Source organism: Balearica regulorum, chromosome 7 (assembly GCF_011004875.1).
Source record: "Balearica regulorum gibbericeps isolate bBalReg1 chromosome 7, bBalReg1.pri, whole genome shotgun sequence".
Lineage (NCBI taxonomy): Eukaryota > Metazoa > Chordata > Aves > Gruiformes > Gruidae > Balearica > Balearica regulorum.
Window position 1 is genome coordinate 15,207,003 of NC_046190.1, and position 15,109 is coordinate 15,222,111.

Below are 15,109 nucleotides of genomic sequence, written 5' to 3' on the forward strand. Positions count from 1 at the left end.
CCACAGTCGGTACCAGGCTGGAAGCTTGTGCATTTTTGTTATGGGCTGTTGAGCAAAGCACACAGTTTTACCCTACAGGGTATCATAAATAAGCAATGAAAAAGCAGAGAAGTGAAAAGGAAAAGTATTTGCCTGCAAAAATATGCCACAAAGTAATGAGTCAGAAGGACGTGGACTGCGCTGTGCTGGGCCTGCTCTGTCTAAAAGCAATGCTTTTATAAGGTAGGGAAAGTGATTTAAGAGACTGCAGGTAAACATGGGCTCCCACATACTGTTCTGGGGAAAAGTGGCAGAATAAATATGCAAATCCTTCTTATGTGACAGCCAGGATGGTGGAAATGATTATGAAATAGACCTGGAGAAGCCTGATTAATAATTTATCCTCAAATGGAAGTTAATTCTTGGCTGAGCAGCAAGGATAATAAGGCTGAGGAATCAATAAGAGCATTTACAACTCTGTAAAATGCGTTTACAAGTGCAAAAAGATGGGTTGCTTTGTGGTCATGCCTTGCATGAGCTAGGAGAGAGGCAATGGAGAGTGCACAACAGTGACTGTGCAGCACTGGCTGCGCAGACAAGTCTGGAGAGGGAGCTGGGCATCAGCAGATGCTGGTGGAGCTGAGCATCATCACTGGATTGGTACTGCAACCTGAATGATCCTCTGCAGTTAACACATGCCCTGACAGCTCATGGAGGATGCATTAATTAAGCCCAGTCACTTTTGAAGGTTCCCCTTATGAATGCGGTGTTGACAGAGCAGTTCAGTAGTGCCTTCAGCCAGAGTGTGACTGTCCTCAGGGACGTAGAGTGGGAGTGACTGCCTGGGACAACATACTCTGGGGTGGCCCATGCACATCTGGCCCAGCTAATCCATCTGTTTAGCACCCCTGCACCACAGTACACATGGATAGGGAACTCACCCTGCTCTCACAGAGAAAGAAGCAACCATCAGCAGCCTCCTTTGGTGTAAACTCTTGAAAATACGTGCCTCAGATTTCAAACAATGATGTCCTCAGTAAGGTCCATCAGGCAGCTGGAGATTCATTGCTTGTCCACCTCATCTTCCCTGGGCAGCTGAGGAACAGCTGCTTGAAAAGCAGCAACTACTCTGGGAAGCAGCACAGCATCTTCACATGGCCTGGCTCAGAGCTGGGAACAGGTACCTCTGCCTCGATGCAGCTGAGAAGGATGGGGTCCCGCTGTGACCCTGGCAGGGACATGAGCCCATGACATGTAATCGTCAACAACAGCTTTGAGCCTGTGGTCCATGGGTTCCCAAAAAGTCCCTGAAAAGTGAAAAGGAAAAGCCAGTGGGGCCACAAATGACTAAAATCCACATTGCCCCTGGCAAGTTTTCCTTTGTGATTTCCTCTGTAATTAGAGCAGTGACATTTTGGGGGAGCAGAGGGAGGTGAGAAGGCCGTTCCCACTGGGGATGTGCCTGATACTGAGACCCTCCCTGCTTTCTGCAGAGAGTACAGATAATAGGTTTGCACAGATTTCCTCTTAGTGCTGCTCATCCCCTCAGGGCCTTTGGCAGAGTGTCTCCAGCCCCCGGATGGCACGGTCTGTCCTAGCTGAATGATTCGACAGAGGGAACATGGAGGGAGAAATGCAAGGCTGGAGGGACCCTGATAGATATTCTCGCAAGACAGCTCTCCCCAAACCCTCCCAACAGATGGGTGTCCAACCTGCTTGTAAATACTGCCAGTGAAAGAGGCTCCATCCCTTCCTGAAGGCTTGTTCCAGGGTTTGTGTGTTCTCAGAGTTGAAGGAGCTTCCTAACATCTGACCTAAATCATCTCTGCTGCAAATGGAGCCTCAATCTCCTTGTTTTGTCCCCGCGCTGAATAGGGAGAGCAATCCATCCTGTGTCCTCATTTAAAAACCTTATATACAGAAATATTTTTTACTTGCTGCCTTCTGGCCCTTTCCTTTTTGCAAATCCAGTTCCTTCATTTTTTCTTCCAAGGTCAGATTTTCCAAAGCCTTTATCTTTGTTACAGTCTGATGCCAAGAACAGTGCACAGCTCTCTGGATGTCCCACCTGCTGTGACCAAAGTGGAATAGTCAGCTCCAGGGTTCAGTTCTTGTCTCCCCCATCAAAGGGGGGACTTCAGCAGGACTTCATGAGAAACAGAGAAGGGCTATAAGGGTGGTCAGAGGATTGACACTATCAAGCATCAGCTGAGACCCTTCCGCTGGTGAAAGACTAGAGGCAGGCTAGGTAACGGAGGTGAATATTATTGAACAGGTAAATAAGGAATGACTGTTCACTGTTTCTTTCAATGCAAGAACCAGGGCTGCCAAGTGAAAGCAGCAGGAGAACAAATGGAAAGATAAATTCTTTGTGTTGTGTAGAGCTAACCTGAGAGACTCCTTGCCTTGGGATATGCGGATGCTTGCAGTTTAAAGGGGTTCAAAAAGGAACTCAAAAAAATCCATGGGAAAAAATCCAGAAGAGCTGCTGTTAAATACAAACCACAGCGTTTGACTGAGGAAGTTCCCCATCAAAGATCGCTGAGGACTGGGAAACTATTCTGGAGAAACATCACAGCACATCGACCCTCTTCTTACACATTAGGCATCCTCTCAGACATGGTACAGGGCTGCGTGGACCTGAGATCTGACCCAAACAGGCCTTCTCCTGTTCCAGCTCACACCGCGCTTCTATTGAGCATCCCAGAACACTGTTTGCTTTAGTGAACAACAGGCCTTGTAAAAAATGGGTTCAGCATTAGCTGTCAGAAAGGCACTTAGGCTGACTCAGTCATCTAGTCTCTCAATAGCTAAAGAGAGAGAAGGACATCTAGGAAACATGAAGAAAGAAAGAGAGAAAGAAGGCATCACTGAGTCTTGTAGAAACTCACATGAGGACAGACCAAACTTGGTCCCATTTAGGGGTTTGTTCTCTAGCATAATAAACTGTGATCTTAAAGACATTGCTCACCTGAAAGCAGACGCTGGGTTCAGATGGGACACTGGGGCAGGGGGGAGGTGACCTGCCTTGCAGCTTTGTGTGGCCATAGCTTTGTTCATGTCTTTGACCCTCAGACTTAAGGCAATTTACAGTAAAATTTCACATATCCCATCTCAGCCAGGCGTGAGATCAACTTACTGTCTGGAGCAATGGTCAAGCACCATGGAAGGGTGAGGTCCAAAGCAAAGCAGTGTCTTGGCCCATCTCAGTCAGGCTGAAGCTGTCAGCAATCATGGCTTTTGTGTCTGTAATTTAAGCCTGAACAGACAGAGCCTGGCTTTGCATGGGAACTCTCATCCTTTCTCATTGCTACCAAATCTGGTCCCAGAGTACTCAAGGGCAGGACATCCCTCCTGGCATACAGTCCTCCTGGCATGGATTGGAAGATGCCTGCTGCAGGTGGAGGACAGTCAAGGTTTTAGAGGGCCCTGGTTTGTAAACAGTTTACTTCTACAGCAGCTTCTTCCAGGGAACAGTGCAGGTGATTGACTCATCACACAGCTCAGCTAGTGTGAGCAGCAGCTGGTGGGATCCAGAGCAGGGCAACTGAGAAGAACATGAGTTATTCGCTCCACTTTATAGCCCCACGCATGCCTGGTGGTCTCTCCGGTTGCTTCCCCAGTAGAGATCATGGACTACTTTGTCTACTGCTGAGACAGGGCACAGGCTGTCCCCAGGTCATCCAGCTACCCACATCTCCACTTCCAGGGTGCTCCAAAAACATTGAGGGTAACATTTCCTGTGGGAGAAAGTGTGTAGCTGCTCTTATGGAGGAGGCTGGTGGCATTGGTAGAGACAAAGCGGCCATTCCTGAGATCAAACAGAGCCCCAACACAGGCTGAGAGGAAGGATGGGCACAGACGTGGGTTTTCAATACTTTATTTATTTTTACAATCTTCCTTTTTCCCCCCTCCCCCTCCAAGGCATCTTGGAAGCCAAGACTGACACCTGCCAGGATGTGAGATGTCCAGACAAAATCAGAATGATCCTCTCCAAAGCTGGAGCGGAGGGGAACTGGCTTCAGCCCCTGTGGAGATCAAAGGGCCAGCTGGGTCTGGGGTTGCAAGAGCTGGGCGATTCCCAGGTGCGGGGGACCGGCGAGGTGTCAGTCACGTCCCCCTGCACATGCTCCTGCAGACACTCAGCATATGACTTTGGGGCAGCTGGTGGCAGCTAAACCTTGGCCTGCACACCCCCTTCCTTGAGAAGCATGACGGAAGGGATTAAGTGGCTTGTAAGGTGACACGGGGTTGATCAGCTCTCAGTGGTGTGGTGGGAGGGGAGATGCTGAAGTGGCTTTCCATCTCTGCCCTTGGTGTCCTGTTCACTTGTTACCCAAGCCCAGAAGGCTGTCCTCACTGGAGCTGGAAGAACAGCAGCTTCTCTACCTGCTACCCAGCTTTCAAGCCTTACCTCTATGTCCTTTTCCCTCAAGGAGGGCAAGATTTTTCCCTCCAGACTCTTCTCTGTGCCCCAAGCACCCAGTGGGATTTTTCCAGGAGCTGGAGGTGCAGAGGATGTTTGAGGGCAAGTAGATGCCCTTCAAGCACAGATGTGTCCATTTAATGGGAAGTACACGTGGCCAGCTGGTTTCCTTGCAGTATTTTGCCTCTTTTGCCTTACCTTTTAAGCTAAGAATGGTGAAACAACCTCCCCAGCCGGCTGGAAAAGCTCTCCTGATGGTTTGACAGCAGGGCTGTGGGACCCTATCACCATCTGGGGACACCAAAGGAGGAGCTTTTTCTGCAAGCACAAGTGGCTCCAGCATCTCCATGCAATCCCTCCTCTGGCCACACTGCCCTATCCTTCTTCCTGCTCCCAGCCAGCCTGTGCTCTGCGCTGAACCAACGCTTGTACCCACTGATGCTGACAGACACAGGATGGCAGCACATGGGTCTTTCTGGCAGGACCCTAACAGCCATAAGGAGTAGGATTAGCAGCTCCTGTGGTATCCCTGTACTTCCATATGCTCTGCCAGCCCTGTTATTCCTCTGCAGCCTTCCCACCCTTCAGCGACACCTAGACTTTCCGTAACACAGATTCCTCTCATAGGGAGGCACCAGAGGGCAGGGAATAAACTTCTGAGATTAGTTCATGTGATTGGTCAGGGCTGAGGCTGGCCAGAATTTTTCCATCTAATTAGTTCACATCCCTGCAGCACCTATGGACCCCACTGAGCTCAGGCACTCTGCATCTAATGAGAGAATCTTCACTAGACCTGCAGAGTTTTACAGGCAGAAGAAACACTTTTGATTGTCCAGTCTTCTCTGCTGGCTCAGGGGCAGCTGCTGAGCTTTCCCCTTCTCAGGGCAGAAGACAGCACACATCAACATGCAGGTGGTGTCAGGTCTGGTGTTGCAGCAAGGCACAAGGATTCTGCTGGCAGGGTAGACCATCTCCCGTGGTCCCCATGAGCTTTGTTTGCTGCTATATCCCCCTAGTCTCTCTCCCAACCCAGGATGCGGTGCAACAGGCATGGCTGCATCAGTAGTAGGGGTCAAGAAGCAAGGGAGACGCCTGGTACTGTGAACAAGTGATATCCAGACTGGCTGCAGGGCAGGAGGTGAGGCTGTATACTTAATCCTTGAGGCCTGACAGCTTGGTGCTTCCCTGTGGCAGAGGTTTCCCTTCTTTGAGAGAGCCACTGGTGAAGGCTTAAACCAAAAGGGATGAAAAGACTCATAACTGGCATTGGTAGTGGGAAAAAAAGCATCTTTAAGTGGCATCTCTAGTGGAAAAAACCCTGGCATCTCTAGTGGAAAAAATCCAGGCCAGTTCGTCTGGAGAAGAAAGCTCAGAGAGTGCAGATCTGTCTAAATATATATATCTGTCTCCATGAAGGTCCCGCAGCGGTCGCATCGCTGTCCTGCCAGAGGTGATGGAGGAGCAGGAGGGAGCGGGTGCAATACAGACCTGCAACATTAGAGGGAGCTTTGGGAAGGGGTCTGGGAAGAGTCAGAAACAATAACTAGATGTAAATTACATTTTGTGAGTTTGTTTAAATAAGGGATCCAGTTTAATCCCATCGACTGTTTGCTTAGTGTACAGCTGAAAATTAGCATCAACAATTTTATGCACACTAATAAATTTAAGCCATTACTCTCTCCATCTGCAGCTTCATTCATATAGTTTAAGAATCAAAGCGATTTCCCTGTAAATTTCTAAGGCTCGGTAATTTACTCCAAAGAATGTAAATAGAAAGTGCCTGAAGGCCCAGAGAGATGGTCTTATAAGCCCTCCTTCCCTTTCTTCCTCTTCTCACTCGTCTCAGGCGAAGGCGATGGAAGACGCCCGTCCTGGGGAGCCAACGTGGATACCAGGCAGTGCCCCCCCGACTGCCTGCTGGTGAAATCCTGCGGCTGGACACGGCACACATCAGCTAGGGAAAGGGAGCCTTGTGCACTGGGACGCTTGGCGTGAGTACAGTGCTGTGCTCCGGCGCGGCTGCAAGGAACTCAGTTGTCTTTTATTGTTCCTCTGGTTGGGGTGGAACATTCTTCCTAAAGAGAAACTTGTTATCCTCCCCGGCAGCGTCCTTGCTGAATTCCTGGCATCGGTGGCTATAAATAACCCCCCGTATATGAGAACAGCATGTGGGCAAGGCTCCCAGGGACTGCAGGCAGAGCGGGGTCCATCCTGCATGGACATTGGGCCCTGCTGTCAAACCATCAGGAAAGCTTTCCAGCTGGCTGGGGAGGTTGTTTCCCCATTCTTAGCTTAAAAGGTAAGGCAAAAGAGGCAAAATACTGCAAGGAAACCAGCTGGCCACGTGTACTCACTCCAGGGTTTTAGATCTGGCCCATCCAGCTGGGGCAGGGACAAAGTTAGGATAAAGATCTGTATCTTAATGAGTTTTACAGTCTGAGGCCTTGAAACGTGGTTGGAATTAAGATTAGAATGTCTCGCTTTTTTCTGAGAATTGCAGAAGCATCCCATTCCAAGTCAGGATAAAAACCACCAAAAGTCACAGCAGCCCCTTCCCACCCCCAGAACCGTGTGGTCAGAAAACCTGGATGAATATTTTTGTATGTGCCACTTTGAACTGGGTTTCAGTTTTCAACCTTTACATCAAATTATTTTATAATTTGAAAGCAAAAGCTCATTTTAAGCAGAAAACAACTACTTTTGCATTGTAGAACATGTAAATTGTTTCAAAATGTTTATACATTTTATAAAATAGGAAATATGTCTAAACCAGCCCATTGAATAGTTTAGCTTCAGCAAATCAAGAGATAAAATTAATAAAACACTACTCTGCTGAGGTAAGGTGTCTCTATTTTACAGTCAAGGAATTGGTGGATTGTGCAAGAGGTTTGTAGCAGAGCAAGGGCGTTTTCAGAGGAAACTATGGGATGGCAGGCTAAAATGCATTGGATGCTGCACAAAGATGTAGCAAGAAACAGCTTTCTAGGAGAAAATCCATGCTTATAAAAGAAAAATATTTGGCTACATAAGAACTCAAGCTCTGGGATCTGGACTGGCATTGGGACTACCACCCTTAAATGCTTATATAGCATCAAGCACAATAAAGAGCTGGCCAGAGCTCTGCAAAGCTCAGAAGTCTGCAAAATCCAGAGGGGAGAAGGAAAGCTGAGAGTTCCAGATGTGCCACACTTAATTAGAATTGTCCATCTCGTTCCCTCTCTTGTTTCACTGATTTCAAAACTATCTGCAAAGGAAAGTCCTCAAGGAACACTAATTTCAGATCAGATTAATTAATTCTGCTTTATTTGCAAGGTTTAAAAGCATCATACTTTTAAAATGTTGAAACAAAAAAGTTGTATCTAAACACCAAGCATAGTGATTTTTGAAAATACAGAAGTGAAGTCATTAAACATTGACCAAACTTTTCCTCTGGATTTTCTTCCAAAATGAAATCCTGGTAAAATGAGGCAAATCTTTCCAACATTGAAAGAATAGTCTGTTCTCATCGAATGTTGTCCAACAGGAAGATTTTTAGCCATCTTGCTCTAGGGCCGATTTTTGGGACCCTTCTGAGCTGTGTCATAGGGGAAGATGGCATGGTTTGTATGAGCAGATCTCAGTGGAGACACCCTGGCACACTGATCTCTCGTAAGCAAAAGCATCAAGTCTTCGCTTTGCCACTGAAGTCCAGAGAAGATGGATTGCTCCCAGAGGCCATGGTCACCACAATGGCCAGGTGAATATGGGTGAAAATGAGGTCCTGCAGGTAGGGCAGAGTGGAAATATTTTTGATAGTGTTCGAAATATGTAATAAACACTGTGCTCTCTACTGGGCAGAAAAAGAGGAGATGGGCAGAGATGAGAGGAAATGGGAAATTCAAATGGGAAATGAGGTGCAAACACTGCATGAAAGCCAGTGGGAGAAAAGCAATATTGGTCTGGGTAAATGACCATATGGAAGTGTCCATGTGCAAAAGCAGAGGTCACGAATGTCCCTGTCGGGTGATGGTGGAGAGGGTTGCATGGCTTCTATATCTGACAGACTACCACTGTCTGAAGACAGCAGTACAGAAATGGGCATAATAAGTAGGAGAGAGGACCTCAACCAGCCCAACATCTCTGCCCAGGAGAACCAATATCCAGGCCCAAGAGCACCCAGAGGGAATAGTGCTGTGCAAGAGGGATCTAGAGAGTGTGGCAAGAAGACTGGCAGGGCTGAGGTCTTCCTGTATCATGGGTGTGGACTTATGGATACCAAAGATGAGTGATAAAGAAGGAGGATGACCGTCAGCCACTGGATTTCTTTGGAGTCAGATTAAGCAGCTGTTTTGGGATTCAGATGTGATTTACCAGTTGATTTTACAGAGCTGGACCTAACCTCCCTTCACAGTGTCTTTATTATCCATACCAAGCTTGGCTTCAGTTGGCCAGACCCTGACCCCACTGCAGCTAAACTGAAGGTTACTCCCCTGAAGACGACAGCCCAGGTCAGCAGTGGAGCCAGCAGGCTTTTGATTACACTAGCTGTGGATTCAACCAGCCAGAGTTGGGGCATCTTTGCAGACCACCAAGGATTGATCCATGCTAGGGATTAGACTTTGGTGGTGGATTGTTGTACCACCTTCCTCATCACTGCCTTCACATGCAGCCTGTGGCTAATCCTACAAACATACTTTCTCTCTTCGGGCAATAAATTGCAGGCACTGGGGAACAAAGTAAATGTCGGGGTGATGTGAACCCCTCCATCAAAGTCTAAGTTTGATGCATCCTCTGTTTTTCCAGCACCTCATTTTCCCTTCTTGTGTACCAGTTAATAGAGTTGTTACCCTGTTAGTTTAAAGGGCTGCTTGAATCCTATTAGAATATTAAATTATCTGGTATTGTGCTGCTGGCAAGAGCCAGCACAGAGGGCTGTATGTTAGCTTGACAGATAAGCTGTCATTCTCTTAAGTTAGCTACATTTAAAAGCCAGTATCTTTGTTAGATCAGAGGGGAACAGTGGGTGAAGCAACCGGAGAAGGGATGTTCCTCCTCCCCTGCTGACATGGCTGCACTCCATCAGGTGGCATGGACCAGCCACTCCAGTCTTCCTGCAGGTGGGTTTGGGAATACATTCACCTCTGGCCTCATCTTCAGATGGTGCTTTCTTTGCTTGCTGTGGGGGAGACAGGACCCCCACCACTTTGCCCTTCTCCTAGATCGGGATGTTGTCTGGGTCTCTTTGAAAAGCCAAGGTGGGGACCAGGAAAGGCATGAAAGGGAAACGCAGAGCCACCCACAAGAAGCCCCTCCACAAAGCCAGAGAAGGGACCCTCCTCACAACAGCATTCAGGTGACACTTGTTGGGTGGACAGACACTAGCTTGTCCAGATGTTCCTTGTTTCCCTACTAGGCTTCTCCAGGAGCAATCAAGGCTTTAGGCTGTCCCTAGAGAAGAAATGCCTCTCTTGGTTAGGGTGACTCCTGCAAGTACATCTCTGTCCTGGAGGGGACAGCTGAGGCACAGCATCTGCCCCCACTCCTAGCAAGGCCATGGCAGCAAGCGAGGCATGAGGGCCAGGGTGGTACGAATCTGTCCCAGATGTGCTCCCACCTGGCTGCAGAAGCAAAGCAGCTGCACTGCCTCAGTGTGGGATGGCCGTGTCACTTCTGGAGAGAGGAGGCTGAACGAGCTCGGCTTGTTTAGCCCAGCACGACACCCGCTGAGAAGGGATCTGATTGCTGTCCATAAATACGTCAACAGGGCTAACAGCAGGGAAGAGCCGCTGAAGCTAAAAGAGGACACTGGCACTGGAGCAAACAGGGCTAAAGGAGAAGGAAAGAAATGTAGGCTGGAAATTAGCAGCAGATTTGTAACCATCAGAGCAAAGAGAGGCTGGAACAGGCATCCCACAGGGCCAGAGTGGGCCAAAGTCAATGCTCGTGTAAGAGAGACTGCTCAGTCCATGAAGGGGCTGCTGTGCTGGATGTGTTCCAAGCAACAGTCCCCAGCTCCAGTTATGTTTTCCATGCAAGTCAGGCATTGCCAGTGAGAGGCACCTTTCCTTGGCTTGTGTCTCTCTCTCAGAGGAGGTGCTGGCACTGGGAGCCCCCCTTTCTCAACCTGGTGGACCAGCTTCTCTGCTGGGATGTGGTCCAGCTCCTAGACCCCAAAGGGTAGCTGGATATTCAGCTTTTCACACGAGGTCCAACCCATCCAAGACATGACTTAGGTTGTGCCCATTCTCTGTGTTAGCAGGAGCATGCTGAGGTATCATTTGGTACAGTTGAGCTTGAGTGAATCTAGCTGCAGCGATGTTATCCCTGCTGCCCAGCCTTCCTCTCCTAGAGGCACCAGCCCTGGAGCAATCAGCAGAAGGCACTAACAGCAAAACCCGCCACTGAAGACAAATTCGCAGACTGATGTTTGGGGTGGCAGTGGTGGAGGCCACATTCCCCTAGGCCCTTTCTACTCCAGGGGTAGCAATGTCCAGCAGAAGGGCAGGGCAATGGAGAGCGAGAGACAACCCAAATGCTGCCAGCCAAGGTCAGATGGCAGATGTGCTGTACCCCCAACTGACTGGCCCCAGCCCCAAAGCTGTCCTTTTGCACCGCAGCAGCTGAACGGCTGTATATTTGCTCCCCAAAGTGCCACAGCTTAAAACTCAGCATCAACACTGTCTGCTGATTTCCCTCTGTGCTGATGCAGTGGTGGCTAAAATCTTGTGGTGGATCAGGGTGGCTCCGGGCTGGATGTGTGATGTGTTCAGCTGTCCCGGCTGCGGAGGGCAGCAACATCTGGGAGAGCATGAGGGAATGGCTGTGAATTGATGTATCACACATGCCTCCCATTTGCGTCGGGAGCTCGAGTGCACCATGCTGACAGAGCCTGATGGGTTCGGGCTGCAGCCAGCCAGCTGGAGCCCGGGGAGAGCAAACTGACAGGTTTCAGCCATCAGCTGGGCACAAGGAGCCTGGATCTGGTCCAGTTTCTGTCCAGCCCTGGAGCTGGGCTAACCGACAGCTCTGCTGGAGGCCCTGTGACGTGAGCAGCTCGGGCGGTGTTTGGATCTCATGGGGATTTGGAGTGGGCAGTGCAAGCTCAGCAGGTTTGTGCTGGGTGACCTGCTTTGCCCCAGGCTAGATGTGAGCTGTGTGACCGGCCACTTACCTCCCCCGGCCCCTGCTATCGGCTTGGGCCAGCCGTCCCTTTTCTCCTCTACACCCGGTGCAGCTCGCGTTTTATGAGGAATTGAATTTAGTTACGTGGTTCATTGACTCTGTGCCCTGGAATTCCCTTGCTGCAAGCACCTCCTCCCTCCAGCACGTGCTGGGAATCTGCTCTGAAGCAAATCCCCTCTGATATCTGCTAATCCTTTCTGTCTCACTCCACCCCACCATGCCTCTAGCTGATACCACTCTCCCCTCAGGGGAGCAGACCCTTCCCCAGAGATCTGCTTACGAGGAGCTGCTGTGGCCTTCTGCAGTCAAACACGTGCTCAGCAATGTGCCACCCTTTCCTAACTGGCTGCTGGTACTGGTTTTGGCTGATGGCAGCTGGAACCGTAACTGGCATCTGTAACACCCCTCTCCAAACAACAGGTTCCCAGGCAGCAGCAAACGCTGAAAGCTGAGAGCGGTGCTTCCCCTGAGCTTGGTGCCTGCCATGAAGGTTAGATCCATGGGCAAACATCTCTTGAAGTGAAATCCACCCCTACACCTGCAGCAGCAGCATCACCTTCCTGGCCACCTTGCCTGATGACAGTGTTGTTTCACACAGGCTCATGACCAAGAGACCAGCACCCGGCGGTGGTGCTTTCCCCAGCAAACGCCGTGATGGCCGCTCAGGGGCAGGCAGGGGAGGGACACAGCCCTGGCCCCTCTCCTGGTCTGCTCTCCTGATGACGGTGTGGTGTAAATGTTGAAATATGGCTCTTTTTTACTTCCAGTTATGAAAGGTGGGTATCCTACTTCGATCTGTCTCTCTCATACACATTCATAACATTCAAATTTATAATGTAATCTTACTTGCCGTTCCATATTTATGAGAAGTTTTGATGGGTGTTTCTTTATGTGATAATATCAAGCAGAATGCTAACCCATTGCCTCAAACCACTGTAAAGTCGTTTTCTTACATAATTGACACCAGCATATTCTTTCATTATACAAGATTTAGCATGCATCTGCTCCACCATTGCACGGCAATAGATGACTTTTTCCAGAGTCTCCTATTATCAATTCAAATTAGCCCCATTTCCCGAAGCTACTGTATGGATTTTACAGTTGACAGTAAGGGAAAAACACAGGAGCATAATGACTCTATTAAATTATTCAGGCCTAGTTAAACCCAGTTCGGTCTGAACTGGAGAGCAAGGAAACAGGGAAGAGGGGGGAGAAAGTGAAAAAAAAAGCCCTAAACTCCACGCAACTCATTGGTTATAAAATGCAGCCATCTTTACAATGAGTTATAGAGTGCATCACCTGCAAGAGGCCTGGAAGTCTTTAATCAAAGAGAAAAGTCTGTCATATTACAGCACATTCATTTTAGTTAGGGTAATTGGGTTCAGCAAGAGGCTAAGAGGAAAAGTTTGGTGAAGAGATGGACATTTATCACCTTTTATCTTCCCCAAATTTTGGTCCTGCTTGGTTTTCTTTCCAAACTGTCTCATGGGGCTTCCTGCCTCCTGCTAATCCTGTGTCACTGCTCTTCCTTCTGTAACGACGAGCAGCTGGACAGGGTGTCATCGGGTTTTTCCAGCTGATGTCATCCCAACAAAAGACACTGCTTTGTTCCCTTGTCTGATAGACAGACAGGTAGATAAGGATGGAACTGTGACTTTGGAGAGGGAGGTACTGTGTGGGAATGGACAGGTAAAGGGGTGACACCTGGCTGCTCATGGATGGATGACTGGAAAGAGAGAGAAATGGGACTAGGTGTTTTAGCAGGAACACATCTAAAAATGGAGAGATAGATATATCGGACTACCTAAGACATGGAAAAATAAAGGTCAGAGTCTACCCAAAATACAGGTAGATGCTGAATTCCTGAATAGTTTTCTAGGATCTCACACTGAAATTAATATGTTGGAAGTGATCAGCTGTAAATGTTAGACAAACAAGTCCATTAACACACAGTGTGGCCAGTTGGCCACCTTCCCTCCTCTTGGCAGCCCATCATCTGGTCTCCTTGGCCCAGTTGCACCTCCAGGTTTGGTGTCGTGCTGCATAATCTTTGAGCTCAGTGCAGACAAATGGAAAACACTGGCCTCAGGTATCAGTAGTGCTCCTGCTACTGCCTGGATTATCGACAAGCCCCAATGCTGGTCCATGTCCTGTAGAGTCATTAACAGTGACTTTGTAGCTTGCCCAGCTGTGCCCTTTAACAAAGAGCACCAAACTTACAGCTCTCTGTTCCCAACTAGACCCCACCATAGCATCAAGACTTTCATATCCATGTGCAAAGCCTTGCACTAATCCATGGTTGTGAAAAAATGGGTGAGCAGTGGAGCAAAATCCCTCTGCTGTATTCTTTTTGCGGCTGCTGGAGGGGCAAGAGTGATTCAGAGATTGTTGTTTTTTTTCTTTTTCTGGGGGGATTATGGAGGCAGAAAAGCAGCAAGGAAGAAGACAAAGGTCAGAAGGAGCTTTGTGGGAGTCATTCTGCACCTCTGGCTTGAGATGGCAAGAGGCACATGTGAGCTTCTCACAGCTGCCCTCTCCTGCTTGGATATAATTGCCCAGGTTGAAAGCAGAGTCTCCAGTACAGTGTAAACTTGTTGCCGGACAGGTTGATATAGTGCAGCATGTTCTCTCACTGCTGGTGGCTTTATCTCACACATTGGCTGCTGGGTCTTTTACAGAGTAAAGATTGTCCTTCAAATCCAAGGGCCTGGGGTTGAGTGCCCATAAGGGGTTACACAGGGAAGTGATATTTCCTGTCCTGCAGAGAAACTCCCTTTCCCCTTTCCTGCTGCAAACAAGTATTTTGGCAGTGCTGAAACTGTAGCCAGCTCTGGAAAACCTAGCAGAGATTTTCTGTGAAACTTAGCGTGCTAGCACCAACCACCATGGTACGTGCTTGGTCCAGCAGCTGTGCTCTGTCAGCCCCCCCCAGTGCTTTGGTGACAGCTGAGCCCCAACGTATGGATTCCAGCCTTGAAATGGCTTGAAATGGCTGGTGTGTGTAGGAGCAAGATGGGAGCTGAGGTCACCTTGGGGATCCTGGCCAAAGCGAATCGCTCTCCATTAGCAGAAATGAGCCTCTGGGATCAGGAGCAAAATGCTGACAGAGAGCAACTTCGCCCTTCTCCCCATGGTGGGCTCTGAGGAGCTTATAGACTTGCCTCATTTGGGGCTTCCTCTCAAATGGAGTCTTTCTCCTCTTTTCCTTTTTGTGTTCAGGCTGTACTCAGGCCTTCCTCGCTCACCCTTGCTTCTTCACCCCTTGCTACGGGCTCCAGCAGCTGTTTCTTGCTCTCTCAAACAGCCTGTCCCTGGGATCTCACTCACTGCTGGGGTTTCTTTCTCTTTTGCTTCATAGCAGCGAGTGACAAACCCCAAAGAGAACGTACCCTGGGGAACTGTACCCAGAAAATTGTTGAATTGGAGAGGATCATTTAACAAAGCAGGGAAGTGAGTGGCTTAAATCACAAGGCCGTTGAGGAGCAGCTGATGGAGTCAGACTAAGAACCCATGCCCCAAGTTCCTGCCATCTCCCCTTGCTCA